A 7271-nucleotide genomic window follows, 5' to 3' on the forward strand; every position below is an offset into this window, starting at 1 on the left:
GCTTTGTTTCTCCACTACTAAACTAGAAACTTTTTAAGGGTAATGGGAGGTGAAGTCGGAGACCTAAGAATTCCCAGATAGATGAATTGTAATAGTATGGGGGAAATCGTATTAGTTCCATCATTGAGTTGTGACTCAGGAAGGACTGGAAAAAATACTGGGAAAAGAGAAAACAAAAAAAAAAATTGGTAATAACTAGTTGGAAAAGCTAAAAGGAAAAACCATGCAGAATTCTTGTATCTACAAGTTTTCAATCTCTGTGATTAAGGTCATTAGCCCTGCTAAAAGAGATTTCTTGGGTTAAGGAATTTCTAAACATGAAATTGGATTACCGAGAATAAAAATGTTTTCTTATAATACAGAAATGCTTTTTAGTGACTGATTTTTATGCCAGGATAAATTTTTAATTAAGAAAAGAAGAAACTAAATGAAAACTCATATGTATGTGAGCCCAAGTAAACTTTTAATATTGTTTACTCTATGACAGTAAGTTTCATTGTATTCAGCCCTAGAGCTGTGGCTAGTGAAACTTGCCATTGGAAGTAAAAGCTCTTGGGACTGCAACTGAGTTTTGAATTAAGGTATCATTGTCTGATAAGTCCTTAAGCCTGTAACTCCCCACAAAAGAAAAAAAGCCACAAGTTACCTAGGAGTGTGATTCTGAACTGTTTTAGATGATCTTTATCTAGGAAAAGTTGAGGTGACAATCTCAGCACACTTAAGGTAGGATCCCTTCCAATATGTTTCCTTTAGAATAGGAATATTCCCACCTGATTATTCCCAATCTGATTGTGAGGTGGAATTGTTATAGCATGATTGATTGGCAACTGTGACTTTTACTTGAACTCAAGCAAAGTGAAAGATGCTGGTGTACATTTGATGAATCATTCTGTGCTTTTAAAGAAAGTTGACACTATTCTTCTGAACTACAAAAAAGCCTACATTCTTCTCTGCAATCCTGCAACATTCAAAATATTTTTTTTTCTTATTTATGTTTTTCCTCATGTCATTACTCTGTTAAAAAATGTTCAGTAGATTCCTATCGCCTAATAATTAAATAATTCAAATTCTTCTCCCTGACAGTTAAGGTCTTCTGCACTCTACCTATCCACTTATGTGTTCCAGCCAAACTTGTCAACCTAGTATCTTTTTTGGAATACTCTCATAATATTACTATTTGTTGAATATTTTCCTTTTACTTCTTCACTTAAATATTTTTTTTAATGCTTACCTTCCATCTTGGAATCAACACTGTGTATTGGTTCCAAGGCAGAAGAGAGGTAAGGACTAGGCAATGGGGGTTAAGGGACTTGTGCAGGGTCACACAGCTGAGGTCAGATTTGAACCTAAGACCTCCTAATTTTAGGCCTGGCTCTCAATCTACTGAGCCATGTGGCTGCTCCCTGGTTCTTCACTTTTTAAATTCCTGCTTACATTTTGATGTCCACTTTGTATGCCATCTTCTACTTTAACCTTTGATCCCTTTACCACTCTTCCCACAATGAGTAATAATCTCCTTTCTCCCTGCCTAACTAATATTACACCTTGTTTTGCAACTCCTTAATGCATTTTAAAATGTTCTATGCTTAGCTATCTACTTTGTATCTTATCCAATAGAATACTGTGCCATCTTTGAGGACAGTGATTTTGTCATCTAACTTTTGTATCTCTGACAATGCCTAGCATTCAACAGTACACAGAGTAGCTATATAACAATAAATGTTTATTTAATTATACACTTTTAGAGTCCCTGACATTTGAAGTACAGTCAAAAAAGAAGATAAAGTACATCTTCAATTAACATGTAATTCCATAGAACATAACGATTTAGTTAAGAAATAACATAAATGCATCTTTTCAAGAACATGCCTTTTTGGATAGTATGCTATTTTCTATTATATCATCAAGTGTCACATATCTTTTAGTATCTAAAATCCCAACACACCTTTACTCTACTTTGAGGTTAAAATGGATTCCACCTATACAGAGAAAGGGAACTAACCTAAATAATGTTTCCTAATGAGATTTATTTGTGGTTCCAACTATTCCATTCTAAATGGCAGCATGAGAATTAAAAGCATGCCTTGACAGGAAAGATCAATAGGAAAAGAAGCCAAAGATCACTAATCATTTCCTTGGACATGAAATAAACCTTAAGTTATATACCAAGGAAGAAAAGTCCCCTGGAACTGGAGCCTGTTTGGTTGAAGATGAAGGTTGATAAAGAGTATCAGCACCACAGAAGGAATGCTTGCATGGTCTTTTGGTCACAGACTGGCAGGGAGCAAATGGTTCATGAGGTTTTAGCAGAGTAGTATTTCTTTGGGATTGGAAGGAGATTGGCCTCTGGATTCCTGAGAAAGTTCCGAATAAGCAAGAAGTTCTGATTTTATGATACCAAATTCCCCATTTCCCACTAACCACTCAACCAGATCCTCTTCATTTACTGAACCCATAAAACTCCCACTAATGGAAGCAACTAATCGTCCCCTAGTTTCAGACTCAGGATCTACTGCCTATGCTTTTAGGTACTGTAATCAGGATTGAGTCCAAATCATCACACATGGTGCCAAAGAGTTCATTGAAATATTGGACAGGTTGTAGTATATGTGTATTTCTCTCTTGTGTATCTCATGCTTAAACACACCCATCCATCCACCCACACCCATAACGCTTAAATTTTAAGAAGATAAAACATTTATCCTTTCCTTCAGTTTATTAGCTCATTGCTACCAATATGTAATTGAAAAGAAGTCTTGCTTCAATTGTTTTGGAGTCTCTAGAGGGGAAAGCTGATCGGAGTCAGCATGGTTTTTAACACTGAGAGTTTTGTAGCTTTGTACTCTAATAGATGTCTCTCCAGGACAAGTGTATATATGTGGCAAATTTGATTGCAGTTGCACCAAGAGTGACTTAGAATGATATTCCAGATTGTAAACTATATACAGAAGGTATCAATAAAGATTTATTATTTTATTTCTATGAAGTTTTATGGCTGATGTTGCATGTGTATGTATGTGTGTGTATACACATGTATGTGTTGAGTATCCACTTATGATTTGAGATGCTAACAATTCAAGTTAATGACTGAGGTACAGCCCATTTTCCCTTCTTGAATACTATGAATATTTTTGAGCTATGGTGAAGGGAGATAGTGTATGGCTGCTGTAACTTATTAGGAAATCAAATTCAACTTGGAGATGAACTGGTAAGTTATGACTAATTTGGAATCCTCTATAAGGGTTTCTAAAATGAATTACTAGGTATATTTAGAGGATCCAAGAAAGTTATTTACATTTTTTTTAGTATTAAATCTTTTGGTTTTATGTCATTTATTTAATTTTTTATTAATTAATTAATTTATTTGTATCTTGGTTTTTTTTGACTGTTTAATAATATTTTTTTTTTAGAAAAGTTAACATGGTTACATGATTCATGCTCCTACCCTCCCTGAAAATATGGAACGCTTCACAAATTTGCGAGTCATCCTTGGGCAGGGGCCATGCTAATCTTCTCTGATTCGTTCCAATTTCAGTATATGTGCTGTCGAAACGAGCACTATGTCATTTATTTCAAAATATGCCACTACTACTTTCTTATTCAGTGATCCCTCCCTTTTAACAAAAGTTTAAGAAGGATAATAAAAATCAACCAATATATGACATATGGCAATACATGTAAAATTGCTCACCCACAGGCTTTCATTTCTCCTGTGAAAGGATAGAAGTACATTTTTTCTATTTTTTCCCTAGAATCAACTTTGGTTATTATAACAGAATTCAATTTTATTCCATTATTATTTCCATTTATATTGCTGTCTTTGTTGATATTATTTTCAGAATTCTGTTATTTTACTCTATACCAGATCACATGAATTTCTTCAAGTTTCTTTGAACTCTTTATATTCATCATAATTCCATTTCATTCATGTAGCATGATTTGTTTATTTATTTCCCATTTAACAAACACTTCCTGTAGTGATTTGAAGATAGAAGCAGAAGGCTAATTCCATCGAATATGGAGGGGGTGAAAAATAATATAATTGCTCAAAGTTTTTCTTATCCAAAATTTGAAGGAACTGGGGAAGACTAGATAAGGGAAAAAAGTCATGGTGGGAAGGATTGGGTCATAATAATTTTCCTTAAGTACTTGAAGAATTGCTATCTCTTCACAAATACTTGAAGGGTTATAATGTCAAAGAAATTTCACTTATTCTGCTAGACCCCAGAGGGCAGAACTAGGATCAATAAACTGTTGAAAAGAATTAGATTTAAGCACCATGTAAATGTAAACTAAATTGTTAAATCCTCTGCTCTCTTAACATGATGGACCATGTAGGGATACTGTAGGGATAATTAATAACTTCTATGGCTCATTTTGCCCACACAGTTGGCAACCCTGGAGTTAATTCATGTGTAAGGTATTTGTTTCATCTTACTTACTAAATCAACACAATCAATAAGCTTAGGAATGGTTACTTTTTTTCTTCCTGGACAGAAATGAACTCTAAAATAAAATAAAAGTTATGTACATTTTCCATAAACACAATCTTATCCACTGTGCCCCCAGAGTAGTCAGAGTCTTAAACCCTTCCAACAGGTCACATCCCCAATAGATGAAGGGTGGATAAGTTTCTTAAAAGTCATGTTGGTGGGGTAGGAATGGAATCCTTAGAACCTAACATTTGAATCCTTGCTTGAATGTCCTACCAGTTCCTAAAGCTTGACACGGTCAGGGTGGCATTGCTTGCTGCTTAGCTTCCTTGAAAAAAGCTCTACCTTTGCTTCAATAGTCAAGGTTCTTGTTGATTCTCCAGTTTATGTCCTGATTATTGCCATTCAGCTCTTTTCATTCTTCTTAGCATCCTCCTCTTTTCCAGCAGTTTGGTTTTCCATGCCCCAATCAGAAAGATTCTCCAGGCTACATTGCTTCAGGGAAACAGTCCTTGCTCAGCTATAATCAGTGCTTATGCTTTGGATCTAGTGTTTCTTGGGAATTGCAGCCAGGTTCTGCCCTAGTCCACGGGTGCATTTTTGGCTTCTCTTACCTCTATCAAAAGGGATAGGAAGGGAGGAATTTGAAAGTTTAGCTAAGCCTATTTTCTAATCTGTCTGCTTACTTTCATATGTTGATGGATCTGTGGTCTCCTTGATCTGAGCAAACTCTTATGGAAAATGAATACTGTATAGTGATATTTAATTGATTTTTTCACTTTAGCTCTAAGAAGAGTCTGATTTTAAAACTACATAATAGTCTCTCTTCCAGGCTATGAAACTGGTTTGGGTACTCTCTTCTTTTGTCTAGAATCTTTTGCCTTTCTTAAAGGTAACAATTTAAAAGCATATCATTGGTCTGGCTTTTGTTACAGAAAGGGTGGAAACCTGCTCCTTATTTATCTGTAAATAAGAACTCTCTTAAGAGATTATGAATTCAATCAGTTCTAGTTGCCATGGTGGTCCAGCCACATAGGAAGGAGGAAAAAAGTGTGTTGGCATCCTTCTGAGACCCAACTCATCCTGTTATGAAGTAGTCAGGGGGGAGGGAGTTGAGGTCTTTGAGAGCACTTCCTGTATGCTTGTTTTCCAATCTGAGATGATGTCTGGGGGGGGGCTGAGGGGGAGGAACAGGATAATGACATCAGAAGGATATATATATATATATATATATATATATATATATATATATATATATATATATATATATATATACATACAATAGAAGAAATCAGCCTTTATTTTTATGGCTTACATAGCCTACCCACTTAGTTATTCACTCTTTTGCCCTGCTCTTCTAGATGTGCTCTCACTTTTCTCATTGAGTCTAGCTGCTTAGTTTCTTGAGATCTCCCCTCCCTTCTGCCAACTCAGTTTCTGTGACATTTGTTTGGACTCTGAGAGAGTCCATTGGCTAGTTAGATTTTCTTGAGCAGCTATTTAATAAATTAACTTAAATTTAATATATACAGACTCTAGAGAATTTCATTTATTACACTTTCTAATGGTAAATCCCAGTGATGATGAACCTTTAGAGATGGAGTGCCATGCTTGGCCCCCCAAACCCCAGACTGAGTGCCTGTGTGTCTCTCCCCCTCCCCCGCCCCTTGCCCCACACAGGGGAAAGAAAAAGCACTCCCATTGGGCTGCTGGGTAGAGGGGTGGATGAAGTGAAGAATGTACTCAGTGAGTGTAGAGAGGTGAAGGGGAGTGGCCCAAGCACTCTGCTCCCTTCCATCTCTGCTGCCTGTGAGCCACCCACCTTACCTACTGTGAGCTTCCAGTTGGCTTCTTGTCAGAGGGGCAAGTGATGTAAAAAAATATCATCAGGCACTGTGGAGAGGGGGAGGGGAGCAGCTCCACCTGAATTCCTCTGCCTTTCTAGTAATGAACTCTGGAGGGAAGGAGGGTGGCTATGTGCCCACAGAGAGTGCTCTTCATGCTATCTTTGGCACCCACGCCATAGGTCTGCCATCACTGGTATAGCCCATAAAACCTATTTCATTCTGTGCTACTCTTGTTCATATCTTTCTGTGAATCCTCCATGGCAAAGGGTTCTCAATATGCTGGGGGCCTTCTTAAATATATCTTGATATTTCATGACTCCCAGAGTAGCTCTTAAAACTATTTTCAGTTATACATTTCTCTGAGTATGTGAACATTCTATTTATTTTTAAAATTTACACATCTCTTTAATGCTGTCTTTTTATACAACATTTGATGTATAGTTCTTCATTGGTATTATTCATATCTAATATATGTCTTTTCATTGCATTTTTTGATCATCTACAAATTTAATTCTTTGCATATCAGTACTCTAGGATTCATGTCAAGTAAAAGGGGAGAACTATTCTTATTAAAAAGATGGACCCTTTTTTCAAAGAGCGGATTGAAAAAACAACAACAACAACAAAAACAAAGAGCAGATTGACATCCCTACAAGTATCACACAGTTTCTCAAATGTTATCCAAACTTCTATCTTCCTTCATTTTGGTTCTATGCCCAGCTCATTTTCCGCTTTGTGTATAAAACAAATGTGCCAATGAACCAGCTCAAATATCTATTCTTTGTCCATTTCATTTTTCCTCTGTATATAATTGGACTGATATCTTAGCAAAGTCAGTAGATCTTACATTTTTGGCATCTTTCAATAAATTATCCTACTATCAAGATGAAAATTGTCATATATTTTATTGTAGAAAACTTATTCCCTTTTCCTATTTTCATTAAGAAATACTTATTCATGTGTGTTTTATTCTCATGAAGATTTTTTTAGA

General features: G+C 35.9%; 1 non-coding gene across 1 annotated transcript; it reads right to left on the bottom strand.

Annotated features, from left to right (window-relative positions):
• Positions 1-3452: 3452 nt before the first annotated feature.
• LOC123243326 lies at positions 3453-3559 on the bottom strand. The gene has a single exon (XR_006505874.1). It is a non-coding gene; the product is annotated as a U6 spliceosomal RNA (small nuclear RNA).
• Positions 3560-7271: the final 3712 nt, after the last annotated feature.

Source organism: Gracilinanus agilis, chromosome 3 (assembly GCF_016433145.1).
Source record: "Gracilinanus agilis isolate LMUSP501 chromosome 3, AgileGrace, whole genome shotgun sequence".
Classification (NCBI taxonomy): domain Eukaryota; kingdom Metazoa; phylum Chordata; class Mammalia; order Didelphimorphia; family Didelphidae; genus Gracilinanus; species Gracilinanus agilis.